We start from the raw sequence: 15473 nt of genomic DNA on the forward strand, positions 1-15473 counted from the left end.
CCCGGCCACGGAGTAGACCTGGTGTCCCACAGGATCCGGTGTAGACCTGGTGTCCCGGGACCCATGGTAGACCTGGTGTCCCCGACCACGGGGTAGACGATGAGTCCCGCCGGATCCGGGGTAGACCTGTTGTACCGGGCTCCAGGGTAGACCTGGTTTCCCGCCGTCCCCGGGTAGACCTTGTGTCCCCAGCCCCGGGGTAGACCGGGTGTCCCGGGACACGAGGTAGACCTGGTGTCCCGCTGGCCCCGGGTAAGACCTTGTGTCCCCGGACACGGGGTAGACCTGCTGTCCCACCGGATCCAGGGTAGACCTGGCGTCCCGCTGGCCCAGGAGTAGACCTGGTGTCCCTGTCCACGGGGTAGATCTGGTGTCCCGCCAGATCCGGGGTAGACCTGGTGTCCCTAGACACGAGGTAGACCTGTTGTTCCCAGCCACGGGGTAGACCTGGTGTCCCGCTGGATCCCGGGTAGACCTGGTATCCCTCCGGCCCCGGGGTAGACCTGTTCTCCACGGCCCTGGGGCAGACCATGTGTCCCGCCATCCCCGGGTTAGACATAGTGTCACGCCGGCCATGGGATAGACCTGGTGTCCCCGGTCCCAGGGTCGACCTGGTGTCCCGGGCTCCGGGATAGACCTGGTTTCCCCGGCCACGGGGTAGACCGGGTGTCCATGGACACGGAGTAGACCTGGTGTCCTAATAACCGGGGTAGACCTGGTGTCCAAGGCCCCGGGGTAGACCTGGTATCCCGGGCGGTGGGGTAGACCTGGTGTCCCGGGCCCCGGGGTAGACCTGGTGTCCCGCCGGCCCCGGGGTAGACCTGGTGTCCCGGGGCCCGGGGTAGACCTGGTGTCCAAGGCCCCGGGGTAGACCTGGTGTCCCGGGCGGCGGGGTAGACCTGGTGTCCCGCGGCCCGGGGTAGACCTGGTTTCCCGGGCGGCGGGGTAGACCTGGTGTCCCGCCGACCCCGGGGTAGACCTGGTGTCTCGGGCGGCGGGGTAGACCTGGTGTCCCGGGCCCCGGGGTAGACCTGGTGTCACCGGCCACGGGGTAGACCTGGTTTCCCACCGGATCCAGGGTAGACCTGGTGTCCCAGAGGACCAGGGGTAGATCTGGTGTCCTGCCAGATTCTGGGCAGACCTGGTGTCCCGCCGGCACAGGGGGAGACCTGGTGTCCCCGGCCATGATGTAGACTTGGTGTCCCGCCGGATCCGAGGTAGACCTGGTTCCCCCGGCCACGGGATAGACCTGGTGTCCCGCCGAATCCGGGGTAGACATGGTGTCCCCGGCCACGGGTTAGACCTGCTGTTCCGCCCCATACCGGGTAGACCTGGTGTCCCGCCGGCCTCGGGGTAGACCTGGTGTCCCTGGCCACGAGGTAGACCTGCTGTCCCGCTGGATCCGGGGTAGACCTGGTGTCCCGGGGCCCGGGGTAGACCTGGTGTCCTAATAACCGGGGTAGACCTGGTGTCCAAGACCCCGGGGTAGACCTGGTGTCCCGGGCGGCGGGGTAGACCTGGTGTCCCGGGCCCCGGGGTAGACCTGGTGTCCCGCCGGCCCCGGGGTAGGCCTGGTGTCCCGCCAGCTCTGGGGTAGACCTGGTGTCCCGCGGCCCCGGGTAGACCTGGTGTCCCGGGCGGCGGGGTAGACCTGGTGTCCCGGGCCCCGGGGTAGACCTGGTTTCACCGGCCACGGGGTAGACCTGGTTTCCCACTGGATCCAGGGTAGACCTGGTGTCCCGGAGGACCAGGGGTAGATCTGGTGTCCTGCCAGATTTGGGGTAGACCTGGTGTCCCGCCGGCACAGGGGGAGACCTGGTGTCCCCGGCCATGATGTAGACTTGGTGTCCCGCCGCATCCGAGGTAGACCTGGTGCCCCGGCCACGGGGTAGACCTGCTGTTCCGCCCCATACGGGGTAGACCTGGTGTCCCGCCGTCTATGGGGTAGACCTGTTGTCCCGCCGGCCCAGGGGTAGACCTGGTGTCCCGCCGGCCCCGGGGTAGACGTGGTGTCCCCGGCCACGGGGTAGACCTGCTGTCCCGCCGGATCCGGGGTAGACCTGGTGTCCCGGGCTCCGGGATAGACCTGGTGTCCCGCCGGCCCCGGGGTAGACCTGGTGTCGCCGGTCACGGAGTAGACCTGGTGTCCCGCCGGATCCGGGGTAGACCTGGTGTCCCGCCGGCCCCGGGGTAGACCTGGTGTCCCCGGGCTCCGGGGTAGACCTGGTGTCCCGCCGGATCCGGGGTAGACCTGGTGTCCCGCCGGATCCGTGGTAGACCTGGTTTCCCCGGCCACGGGGTAGACCTGGTGTCCTGACGGATCCGGGGTAGACCTGGTGTCCCGCCGGCCCCGGGGTAGACCTGGTGTCCCCGGCCACGGGTTAGACCTGGTGTCCCGCCGGACCCGGGGTAGACCTGGTTTCCCCGGCCACGGGGTAGACCTGCTGTTCCGCCCCATACGGGGTAGACCTGGTTTCCCGCCGTCCATGGGGTAGACCTGTTGTCCCGCCGGCACAGGGGTAGACCGGGTGGCCCGAGGCAAGAGGTAGATCTGGTGTCCCCGGACACGGGGTTGACTTGGTGTCCCCGGCCCAGGGGTAGACCTGCTGTCCCACCGGATCCAGGGTAGACCTTGTGTCCCGCCGGCCCAGGGGTAGACCTGGTGTCCCGGGACACGATGTAGACCTGGTGTCACCGGCCACGGGTTAGACCTGGTTTCCCGCCGGATCCGGGGTAGACCTGGTGTCCCGCCGGATACGGGGTAGGCCTGGTGTCCCGCCGTCCCCAAGGTAGACCTCTTGTCCCCGGCCCCGGGGCAGACCATGTGTCCCGCCGTCCACGGGTTAGACATAGTGAGCCGCCGGCCGCAGGGTTGACCTGGTGTCCCCGGCCACGGGGTAGACCTGGTGACCTGCCGGATCCGGGGTAGACCTGGTGTCTCGCCGGCCCAGGGGTAGACCTCGTGTCCCCGGCCCCGGGGTAGACCTGGTGTCCCCGACGACTGGGTCGAGTATGGGTTCCGCCGGATCCGGGGTAGACCTGTTTTCCCGGGGTCCGGGGTAGACCTGCTGTCCCCAGCCACGTGGTAGACCAGGTGTTCCGCCGGCCCAGGGGCAGACCTGGTGTCCCGGGACATGGGGTAGGCCTGGTGTCCCCAGCCACGTCTTAGACATGGTGTCCCGCCGGATCCGGGGTAGACCTGGTGTCTCGCCGGCCCGGGGGTAGACCTGTTGTCCCCGGCCCCGGGGCAGAACATGTGTCCCGCCGTCCCTGGGTTAGACATTGTGTCCCGCCGGCCCAGGGGTAGACCTGGTGTCCCCGGCCCCGGGGTAGACCTGGTTTCCCAGGACACGAGGTAGACCAGGTTTCCCCGCCCACGGGGTAGACCTGGTGTCCCCGACCACGGGGTAGACCATGAGTCCCGCCGGATCCGGGGTCGACCTTGTGTCCCCGGCCACGGTTTAGACCTGCTGTCCCGCCACATACGGGGTAGACCTGGTGTCCTGCCATCCACGGTGTAGACGTGGTATCCCGCCGGCCCAAGGGTAGACATGGTGACCCGGGACACGGGGAAGACCTGGTGTCCCCAGCCACGGGGTAGACCTGGTGTTCCCGGCCACGGAGTAGACCTGGTGTCCCACAGGATCCGGTGTAGACCTGGTGTCCCGGGACCCATGGTAGACCTGGTGTCCCCGACCACGGGGTAGACGATGAGTCCCGCCGGATCCGGGGTAGACCTGTTGTACCGGGCTCCAGGGTAGACCTGGTTTCCCGCCGTCCCCGGGTAGACCTTGTGTCCCCAGCCCCGGGGTAGACCGGGTGTCCCGGGACACGAGGTAGACCTGGTGTCCCGCTGGCCCCGGGTAAGACCTTGTGTCCCCGGACACGGGGTAGACCTGCTGTCCCACCGGATCCAGGGTAGACCTGGAGTCCCGCTGGCCCAGGAGTAGACCTGGTGTCCCTGTCCACGGGGTAGATCTGGTGTCCCGCCAGATCCGGGGTAGACCTGGTGTCCCTAGACACGAGGTAGACCTGTTGTTCCCAGCCACGGGGTAGACCTGGTGTCCCGCTGGATCCCGGGTAGACCTGGTATCCCTCCGGCCCCGGGGTAGACCTGTTCTCCACGGCCCTGGGGCAGACCATGTGTCCCGCCGTCCCCGGGTTAGACATAGTGTCACGCCGGCCATGGGATAGACCTGGTGTCCCCGGTCCCAGGGTCGACCTGGTGTCCCGGGCTCCGGGATAGACCTGGTTTCCCCGGCCACGGGGTAGACCGGGTGTCCATGGACACGGAGTAGACCTGGTGTCCTAATAACCGGGGTAGACCTGGTGTCCAAGGCCCCGGGGTAGACCTGGTATCCCGGGCGGCGGGGTAGACCTGGTGTCCCGGACCCCGGGGTAGACCTGGTGTCCCGCCGGCCCCGGGGTAGACCTGGTGTCCCGCCGGCCCCGGGGTAGACCTGGTGTCCCGGGGCCCGGGTAAGACCTGGTGTCCAAGGCCCCGGGGTAGACCTGGTGTCCCGGGCGGCGGGGTAGACCTAGTGTCCCGCGGCCCGGGGTAGACCTGGTGTCCCGGGCGGCGGGGTAGACCTGGTGTCCCGCCGGCCCCGGGGTAGACCTGGTGTCCCGGGCGGCGGGGTAGACCTGGTGTCCCGGGCCCCGGGGTAGACCTGGTGCCACCGGCCACGGGGTAGACCTGGTTTCCCACCGGATCCAGGGTAGACCTGGTGTCCCAGAGGACCAGGGGTAGACCTGGTGTCTCGCCAGACCCGGGGTAGACCTGGTGTCCCCGGCCACGGGGTAGACCTGGTGTCCCGCCGGACCCGGGGCAGACTTGGTGTCCCCGGCCACGGGGTAGACCTGGTGTCCCGCCGCATCCGGGGTAGACCTGGTTTCCCGGGCTCCGGGGAAGACCTGGTGTCCCGCCGGCCTCGGGGTAGACCTGGTGTCCCCGGCCACGGGGTAGACCTGGGTTCCCACCGGATCCGGGGTAGACCTGGTGTCCCGCCGCATCTGGGGTAGACCTGGTGTCCCGGGGCCCGGGGTAGACCTGGTGTCCTAATAACCGGGGTAGACCTGGTGTCCAAGGCCCCGGGGTAGACCTGGTGTCCCGGGCGGCGGGGTAGACCTGGTGTCCCGCCGGATCCGGGGTAGACCTGGTGTCCCGCCGGATCCGGGGTAGACCTGGTGTCCCCGGCCACGGGGTAGACCTGGTGTCCCGACGGATCCGGGGTAGACCTGGTGTCCCGCCGGCCCCGGGGTAGACCTGGTTTCCCCGGCCACGGGGTAGACCTGGTGTCCCGCCGGACCCGGGGTAGACCTGGTTTCCCCGGCCACGGGGTAGACCTGGTGTCCCGCCGGATCCGGGGTACACCTGGTGTCCCGCCGGCCCCGGGGTAGACCTGGTGTCCCCGGGCTCCGGGGTAGACCTGGTGTCCCGCCGGATCCGGGGTAGACCTGGTTTCCCGCCGGATCCGGGGTAGACCTGGTGTCCCCGGCCACGGGGTAGACCTGGTGTCCCGACGAATCCGGGGTAGACCTGGTGTCCCGCCGGCCCCGGGGTAGACCTGGTGTCCCCGGCCCCGGGGTAGACCTGGTGTCCCGCCGGACCCGGGGTACACCTGGTTTCCCCGGCCACGGGGTAGACCTGGTGTCCCGCCGGATCCGGGGTAGACCTGGTGTCCCGCCGGCCTCGGGGTAGACCTGGTGTCCCTGGCCACGAGGTAGACCTGGTATCCCGCTGGATCCGGGGTAGACCTGGTGTCCCGGGCGGCGAGGTAGACCCGGTGTCCCGCCGGATCCGGGGTAGGCCTGGTGTCCCAGGCACCGGGGTAGACCAGGTGTCCCGCCGGCCCCGGAGTAGACCTGGTGTCCCGGGCGGCGGGGTAGACCTGGTGTCCTAATAACCGGGGTAGACCTGGTGTCCAAGGCCCCGGGGTAGACCTGGAGTCCCGGGCGGCGGGGTAGACCTGGTGTTCCGGGCCCCGGGGTAGACCTGGTGTCCCGGGGCCTGGGGTAGACCTGGTGTCCCGGGCCCCGGGGTTGACCTGGTGTCCCGGGCGGCGGGGTAGACCTGGTGTCCCGCCGCATCCGGGGTAGACCTGGTGTCCCGGGCTCCGGGGTAGACCTGGTGTCCCGCCGGACCCGGGGTAGACCTGGTGTCCCCGGCCCGGGGGTAGACCTGGTGTCTTGCCGGACCCGGGGTAGACCTGGTGTCCCGGGCTCCGGAGTAGACCTGGTGTCCCGCCGGCCTCGGGGTAGACCTGGTGTCCCCGGCCACGGGTTAGACCTGGTGTCCCGCCGGATCCGGGGTAGACCTGGTGTCCCGCCGCATCTGGGGTAGACCTGGTGTCCCGGGGCCCGGGGTAGACCTGGTGTCCCAATAACCGGGGTAGACCTGGTTTCCAAGGCCCCGGGGTAGACCTGGTGTCCCAGGCGGCGGGGTAGACCTGTTGTCCCGGGCCCCGGGGTAGACCTCGTGTCCCGCCGGCCCCGGGGTAGACCTTGTGTCCCACCTGCCCCGGGGTAGACCTGGTGTCCCGGGGCCCGGGGTAGAGCTGCTGTCCAAGGCCCCGGGGTAGACCTGGTGTCCCGGGCGGCGGGGTAGACCTGGTGTCCCGAGGCCCGGGGTAGACCTGGTGTCCCGGACGGCGGGGTAGACCTGGTTTCCCAGGCGGCGCGGTAGACCTGGTTTCCCGCCGGCCCCGGGGTAGACCTGGTATCCCAGGCGGCGGGGTAGACCTGGTGTTCCGGGCCCCGGGGTAGACCTGGTGTCCTCGGCCCCGGGGTAGACCTGGTGTCTCGCCGGACCCGGGGTAGACCTGGTGTCCCCGGCCACGGGGTAGACCTGGTGTCCCGCCGGACCCGGGGTAGACTTGGTGTCCCCGGCCACGGGGTAGACCTGGTGTCCCGCCGCATCCGGGGTAGACCTGGTGTCCCGGGCTCCGGGGAAGACCTGGTGTCCCGCCGGCCTCGGCATAGACCTGGTGTCCCCGGCCACGGGGTAGACCTGGGTTCCCGCCGGATCCGGGGTAGACCTGGTGTCCCGCCGCATCTGGGGTAGACCTGGTGTCCCGGGGCCCGGGGTAGACCTGGTGTCCTAATAACCGGGGTAGACCTGGTGTCCAAGGCCCCGGGGTAGACCTGGTGTCCCGGGCGGCGGGGTAGACCTGGTGTCCCGGGCCCCGGGGTAGACCTGGTGTCCCGCCGGCCCCGGGGTAGGCCTGGTGTCCCGCCGGCCCCGGGGTAGACCTGGTGTCCCGCGGCCCGGGGTAGACCTGGTGTCCCGGGCGGCGGGGTAGACCTGGTGTCCCGGGCCCCGGGGTAGACCTGGTGTCACCGGCCACGGGCTAGACCTGGTTTCCCACTGGATCCAGGGTAGACCTGGTGTCCCGGAGGACCAGGGGTAGATCTGTTGTGCTGCCAGATTTGGGGTAGACCTGGTGTCCCGCCGGCACAGGGGGAGACCTGGTGTCCCCGGCCATGATGTAGACTTGGTGTCCCGCCGCATCCGAGGTAGACCTGGTGCCCCGGCCACGGGGTAGACCTGGTGTCCCTCCGAATCCGGGGTAGACATGGTGTCCCCGGCCACGGGTTAGACCTGCTGTTCCGCCCCATACGGGGTAGACCTGGTGTCCCGACGGATCCGGGGTAGACCTGGTGTCCCGGGCCCCGGGGTAGACCTGGTGTCCGGGGCGGCGGGGTAGACCTGGTGTCCCGCCGGATCAGGGGTAGACCTGGTGTCCCGGGCTCCGGGGTAGACCTGGTGTCCCGCCGGCCCCGGGGTAGACCTGGTGTCCCCGGCCCCGGGGTAGACCTGGTGTCTCGCCGGACCCGGGGTAGACCTGGTGTCCCCGGCCACGGGGTAGACCTGGTGTCCCGCCGGACCCGGGGTAGACTTGGTGTCCCCGGCCACGGGGTAGACATGGTGTCCCGCCGCATCCGGGGTAGACCTGGTGTCCCGGGCTCCGGGGAAGACCTGGTGTCCCGCCGGCCTCGGGGTAGACCTGGTGTCCCCGGCCACGGGGTAGACCTGGGTTCCCGCCGGATCCTGGGTAGACCTGGTGTCCCGCCGCATCTGGGGTAGACCTGGTGTCCCGGGGCCCGGGGTAGACCTGGTGTCCTAATAACCGGGGTAGACCTGGTGTCCAAGGCCCCGGGGTAGACCTGGTGTCCCGGGCGGCGGGGTAGACCTGGTGTCCCGGGCCCCGGGGTAGACCTGGTGTCCCGCCGGCCCCGGGGTAGGCCTGGTGTCCCGCCGGCCCCGGGGTAGACCTGGTGTCCCGCGGCCCGGGGTAGACCTTGTGTCCCGGGCCCCGGGGTAGACCTGGTGTCCCGGGCGGCGGGGTAGACCTGGTGTCCCGCTGGCCCCGGGGTAGACCTGGTGTCCCGGGCGGCGGGGTAGACCTGGTGTCCCGGGCCCCGGGGTAGACCTGGTGTCACCGGCCACGGGGTAGACCTGGTTTCCCACTGGATCCAGGGTAGACCTGGTGTCCCTGAGGACCAGGGGTAGATCTGGTGTCCTGCCAGATTTGGGGTAGACCTGGTGTCCCGCCGGAACAGGGGGAGACCTGGTGTCCCCGGCCATGATGTAGACTTGGTGTCCCGCCGCATCCGAGGTAGACCTGGTGCCCCGGCCACGGGGTAGACCTGGTGTCCCTCCGAATCCGGGGTAGACATGGTGTCCCCGGCCACGGGTTAGACCTGCTGTTCCGCCCCATACGGGGTAGACCTGGTGTCCCGCCGTCTATGGGGTAGACCTGTTGTCCCGCCGGCCCAGGGGTAGACCTGGTGTCCCCGGCCACGGGGTAGACCTGCTGTCCCGCCGGATCCGGGGTAGACCTGGTGTCCCGGGCTCCGGGATAGACCTGGTGTCCCGCCGGCCCCGGGGTAGACTTGGTGTCGCCGGCCACGGGGTAGACCTGGTGTCCCGCCGGATCCGGGGTAGACCTGGTGTCCCGCTGGCCCCGGGGTAGACCTGGTGTCCCCGGGCTCCGGGGTAGACCTGGTGTCCCGCCGGATCCGGGGTAGACCTGGTGTCCCGCCGGATCCGGGGTAGACCTGGTGTCCCCGGCCACGGGGTAGACCTGGTGTCCCGACGGATCCGGGGTAGACCTGGTGTCCCGCCGGCCCCGGGGTAGACCTGGTGTCCCCGGCCACGGAGTAGACCTGGTTTCCCCCCGGACCCGGGGTACACCTGGTTTCCCCAGGAACGGGGTAGACCTGGTGTCCCGCCGGATCCGGGGTAGATCTGGTGTCCCGCCGGATCCGGGGTAGACCTGGTGTCCCCGGCCACGGGGTAGACCTGGTGTCCCGCCGCATCCGGGGTAGACCTGGTGTCCCGGGCTCCGGGGTAGACCTGGTGTCCCGCCGGCCTCGGGGTAGACCTGGTGTCCCCGGCCACGAGGTAGACCTGGTGTCCCGCTGGATCCGGGGTAGACCTGGTGTCCCGGGCGGCGAGGTAGACCTGGTGTCCCGCCGGATCCGGGGTAGGCCTGGTGTCCCAGGCACCGGGGTAGACCTGGTGTCCCGCCGGCCCCGGGGTAGACCTGGTGTCCCGGGCGGCGGGGTAGACCTGGTGTCCTAATAACCGGGGTAGACCTGGTGTCCAAGGCCCCGGGGTAGACCTGGAGTCCCGGGCGGCGGGGTAGACCTGGTGTTCCGGGCCCCGGGGTAGACCTGGTGTCCCGGGGCTTGGGGTAGACCTGGTGTCCCGGGCCCCGGGGTTGACCTGGTGTCCCGGGCGGCGGGGAAGACCTGGTGTCCCGCCGGATCCGGGGTTGACCTGGTGTCCCGGGCTCCGGGGTAGACCTGGTGTCCCGCCGCATCCGGGGTAGACCTGGTGTCCCCGGCCCCGGGGTAGACCTGGTGTCTTGCCGGACCCGTCGTAGACCTGGTGTCCCGGGCTCCGGAGTAGACCTGGTGTCCCGCCGGCCTCGGGGTAGACCTGGTGTCCCCGGCCACGGGTTAGACCTGGTGTCCCGCCGGATCCGGGGTAGACCTGGTGTCCCGCCGCATCTGGGGTAGACCTGGTGTCTCGGGGCCCGGGGTAGACCTGGTGTCCCAATAACCGGGGTAGACCTGGTTTCCAAGGCCCCGGGGTAGACCTGGTGTCCCAGGCGGCGGGGTAGACCTGGTGTCCCGGGCCCCGGGGTAGACCTCGTGTCCCGCCGGCCCCGGGGTAGACCTTGTGTCCCACCGGCCCCGGGGTAGACCTGGTGTCCCGGGGCCCGGGGCAGAGCTGGTGTCCAAGGCCCCGGGGTAGACCTGGTGTCCCGGGCGGCGGGGTAGACCTGGTGTCCCGGGGCCCGGGGTAGACCTGGTGTCCCGGACGGCGGGGTAGACCTGGTTTCCCAGGCGGCGGAGTAGGCCTGGTGTCCCGCCGGCCCATACGGGGTAGACCTGGTGTCCCGGGCTCCGGGGAAGACCTGGTGTCCCGCCGGCCTCGGGGTACACCTGGTGTCCTCGGCCTAGGGGTAGACCTGGGTTCCCGCCGGATCCTGGGTAGACCTGGTGTCCCGCCGCATCTGGGGTAGACCTGGTGTTCCGGGGCCCGGGGTAGACCTGGTGTCCAAGGCCCCGGGGTAGACCTGGTGTCCCGGGCGGCGGGGTAGACCTGGTGTCCCGGGCCCCGGGGTAGACCTGGTGTCCCGCCGGCCCCGGGGTAGGCCTGGTGTCCCGCCGGCCCCGGGGTAGACCTGATGTCCCGCGGCCCGGGGTAGACCTGGTGTCCCGGGCCCCGGGGTAGACCTGGTGTCCCGGGCGGCGGGGTAGACCTGGTGTCCCGCTGGCCCCGGGGTAGACCTGGTGTCACCGGCCACGGGGTAGACCTGGTTTCCCACTGGATCCAGGGTAGACCTGGTGTCCCGGAGGACCAGGGGTAGATCTGGTGTCCTGCCAGATTTGGGGTAGACCTGGTTTCCCGCCGGCACAGGGGGAGACCTGGTGTCCCCGGCCATGATGTAGACTTGGTGTCCCGCCGCATCCGAGGTAGACCTGGTGCCCCGGCCACGGGGTAGACCTGGTGTCCCTCCGAATCCGGGATAGACATGGTGTCCCCGGCCACGGGTTAGACCTGCTGTTCCGCCCCATACGGGGTAGACCTGGTGTCCCGCCGTCTATGGGGTAGACCTGTTGTCCCGCCGGCCACGGGGTAGACCTGGTGTCCCGACGGATCCGGGGTAGACCTGGTTTCCCGCCGTCCCCGGGGTAGACCTGGTGTCCCCGGCCCCGGGGTAGACCTGGTGTCCCGCCGGACCCGGGGTACACCTGGTTTCCCCGGCCACGGGGTAGACCTGGTGTCCCGCCGGATCCGGGGTAGACCTGGTGTCCCCGGCCACGGGGTAGACCTGGTGTCCCGCCGCATCCGGGGTAGACCTGGTGTCCCGGGCTCCGGGGTAGACCTGGTGTCCCGCCGGCCTCGGGGTAGACCTGGTGTCCCTGGCCACGAGGTAGACCTGGTGTCCCGCTGGATCCGGGGTAGACCTGCTGTCCCGGGCGGCGAGGTAGACCCGGTGTCCCGCCGGATCCGGGGTAGGCCTGGTGTCCCAGGCACCGGGGTAGACCAGGTGTCCCGCCGGACCCGGGGTACACCTGGTTTCCCCGGCCACGGGGTAGACCTGGTGTCCCGCCGGATCCGGGGTAGACATGGTGTCCCCGGCCACGGGTGAGACCTGCTGTTCCGCCCCATACGGGGTAGACCTGGTGTCCCGCCGTCTATGGCGTAGACCTGTTGTCCCGCCGGCCCAGGGGTAGACCTGGTGTCCCCGGCCACGGGGTAGACCTGGTGTCCCGCCGGCCCCGGGGTAGACCTGGTGTCCCCGGCCACGGGGTAGACCTGCTGTCCCGCCGGATCTGGGGTAGACCTGGTGTCCCGGGCTCCGGGATAGACCTGGTGTCCCGCCGGCCCGGGGTAGACCTGGTGTCGCCGGCCACGGGGTAGACCTGGTGTCCCGCCGGATCCGGGGTAGATCTGGTGTCCCGCCGGCCCCGGGGTAGACCTGGTGTCCCCGGGCTCCGGGGTAGACCTGGTGTCCCGCCGGATCCGGGGTAGACCTGGTGTCCCGCCGGATCCGGGGTAGACCTGGTGTCCCCGGCCACGGGGTAGACCTGGTGTCCCGACGGATCCGGGGTAGACCTGGTGTCCCGCCGGCCCCGGGGTAGACCTGGTGTCCCCGGCCCCGGGGTAGACCTGGTGTCCCGCCGGCCCAGGGGTAGACCTGGTGTCCCTGGCCACGGGGTAGACTGGGTGTCCCTGGCCATGGGGTAGACCTGGTGTCCCCGGCCACGGGGTAGACCTGGTGTCCCGCCGGATCCGGGGTAGACCTGGTGTCCCCGGCCACGGGGTAGACCTGGTGTCCCGCCGCATCCGGGGTAGACCTGGTGTCCCGGGCTCAGGGGTAGACCTGGTGTCCCGCCGGCCTCGGGGTAGACCTGGTGTCCCTGGCCACGAGGTAGACCTGGTGTCCCGCTGGATCCGGGGTAGACCTGGTGTCCCGGGCGGCGAGGTAGACCCGGTGTCCCGCCGGATCCGTGGTAGGCCTGGTGTCCCAGGCACCGGGGTAGACCAGGTGTCCCGCCGGCCCCGGGGTAGACCTGGTGTCCCGGGCGGCGGGGTAGACCTGGTGTCCTAATAACCGGGGTAGACCTGGTGTCCAAGGCCCCGGGGTAGACCTGGAGTCCCGGGCGGCGGGGTAGACCTGGTGTTCCGGGCCCCGGGGTAGACCTGGTGTCCCGGGGCCTGGGGTAGACCTGGTGTCCCGGGCCCCGGGGTTGACCTGGTGTCCTGGGCGGCGGGGTAGACCTGGTGTCCCGCCGGATCCGGGGTAGACCTGGTGTCCGGGGCTCCGGGGTAGACCTGGTGTCCCGCCGGCCCCGGGGTAGACCTGGTGTCCCCTGCCCCGGGGTAGACCTGGTGTCTTGCCGGACCCGGGGTAGACCTGGTGTCCCGGGCTCCGGAGTAGACCTGGTGTCCCGCCGGCCTCGGGGTAGACCTGGTGTCCCCGGCCACGGGTTAGACCTGGTGTCCCGCCGGATCCGGGGTAGACCTGGTGTCCCGCCGCATCTGGGGTAGACCTGGTGTCCCGGGGCCCGGGGTAGACCTGGTGTCCCAATAACCGGGGTAGACCTGGTTTCCAAGGCCCCGGGGTAGACCTGGTGTCCCAGGCGGCGGGGTAGACCTGGTGTCCCGGGCCTCGGGGTAGACCTCGTGTCCCGCCGGCCCCGGGGTAGACCTTGTGTCCCACCGGCCCCGGGGTAGACCTGGTGTCCCGGGGCCCGGGGTAGAGCTGGTGTCCAAGGCCCCGGGGTAGACCTGGTGTCCCGGGCGGCGGGGTAGACCTGGTGTCCCGGGGCCCGGGGTAGACCTGGTGTCCCGGACGGCGGGGTAGACCTGGTTTCCCAGGCGGCGGGGTAGACCTGGTGTCCCGCCTGCCCCGGGGTAGACCTGGTGTCCCAGGCGGCGGGGTAGACCTGGTGTTCCGGGCCCCGGGGTTGACCTGGTGTCCCGCCGGCCCCGGGGTAGACCTGGTGTCTCGCCGGACCCGGGGTAGACCTGGTGTCCCCGGCCACAAGGTAGACCTGGTGTCCCGCCGGACCCGGGGCAGACTTGGTGTCCCCGGCCACGGGGTAGACCTGGTGTCCAGCCGCATCCGGGGTAGACCTGGTGTCCCGGGCTCCGGGGAAGACCTGGTGTCCCGCCGGCCTCGGGATAGACCTGGTGTCCCCGGCCACGGGGTAGACCTGGGTTCCCGCCGGATCCGGGGTAGACCTGGTGTCCCGCCGCATCTGGGGTAGACCTGGTGTCCCGGGGCCCGGGGTAGACCTGGTGTCCTAATAACCGGGGTAGACCTGGTGTCCAAGGCCCCGGGGTAGACCTGGTGTCCCGGGCGGCGGGGTAGACCTGGTGTCCCGGGCCCCGGGGTAGACCTGGTGTCCCGCCGGCCCCGGGGTAGGCCTGGTGTCCCGCCGGCCCCGGGGTAGACCTGGTGTCCCGCGGCCCGGGGTAGACCTGGTGTCCCGGGCGGCGGGGTAGACCTGGTGTCCCGGGCCCCGGGGTAGACCTGGTGTCACCGGCCACGGGGTAGACCTGCTTTCCCACTGGATCCAGGGTAGACCTGGTGTCCCGGAGGACCAGGGGTAGATCTGGTGTCCTGCCAGATTTGGGGTAGACCTGGTGTCCCGCCGGCACAGGGGGAGACCTGGTGTCCCCGGCCATGATGTAGACTTGGTGTCCCGCCGCATCCGAGGTAGACCTGGTGCCCCGGCCACGGGGTAGACCTGGTGTCCCTCCGAATCCGGGGTAGACATGGTGTCCCCGGCCACGGGTTAGACCTGCTGTTCCGCCCCATACGGGGTAGACCTGGTTTCCCGCCGTCTATGGAGTAGACCTGTTGTCCCGCCGGCCCAGGGGTAGACCTGGTGTCCCCGGCCACGGGGTAGACCTGGTGTCCCGCCGGCCCCGGGGTAGACGTGGTGTCCCCGGCCACGGGGTAGACCTGCTGTCCCGCCGGATCCGGGGTAGACCTGGTGTCCCGGGCTCCGGGATAGACCTGGTGTCCCGCCGGCCCCGGGGTAGACCTGGTGTCGCCGGTCACGGAGTAGACCTGGTGTCCCGCCGGATCCGGGGTAGACCTGGTGTCCCGCCGGCCCCGGGGTAGACCTGGTGTCCCCGGGCTCCGTGGTAGACCTGGTGTCCCGCCGGATCCGGGGTAGACCTGGTGTCCCGCCGGATCCGGGGTAGACCTGGTGTCCCCGGCCACGGGGTAGACCTGGTGTCCTGACGGATCCGGGGTAGACCTGGTGTCCCGCCGGCCCCGGGGTAGACCTGGTGTCCCCGGCCACGGGTTAGACCTGGTGTCCCGCTGGACCCGGGGTAGACCTGGTTTCCCCGGCCACGGGGTAGACCTGGTGTCCCTCCGGATCCGAGGTAGATCTGGTGCCCCCGGCCACGGGGTAGACCTGGTGTCCCGCCGGATCCGGCGTAGACGTGGTGTCCCCGGCCACGGGTTAGACCTGCTGTTCCGCCCCATACGGGGTAGACCTGGTTTCCCGCCGTCCATGGGGTAGACCTGTTGTCCCGCCGGCACAGGGGTAGACCGGGTGGCCCGAGGCAAGAGGTAGATCTGGTGTCCCCGGACACGGGGTTGACTTGGTGTCCCCGGCCCAGGGGTAGACCTGCTGTCCCACCGGATCCAGGGTAGACCTTGTGTCCCGCCGGCCCAGGGGTAGACCTGGTGTCCCGGGACACGATGTAGACCTGGTGTCACCGGCCACGGGGTAGACCTGCTGTTCCGCCCCATACGGGGTAGACCTGGTGTCCCGCCGTCTATGGGGTAGACCTGTTGTCCCGCCGGCCCAGGGGTAGACCTGGTGTCCCCGGCCACGGGGTAGACCTGGTGTCCCGCCGGCCCCGGGGTAGACGTGGTGTCCCCGGCCACGGGGTAGACCTGCTGTCCCGCCGGATCCGGGGTAGA

The sequence above is a fragment of the Melospiza georgiana genome, chromosome 30 (genome assembly GCF_028018845.1).
Source record: "Melospiza georgiana isolate bMelGeo1 chromosome 30, bMelGeo1.pri, whole genome shotgun sequence".
Classification (NCBI taxonomy): Eukaryota; Metazoa; Chordata; class Aves; order Passeriformes; family Passerellidae; genus Melospiza; species Melospiza georgiana.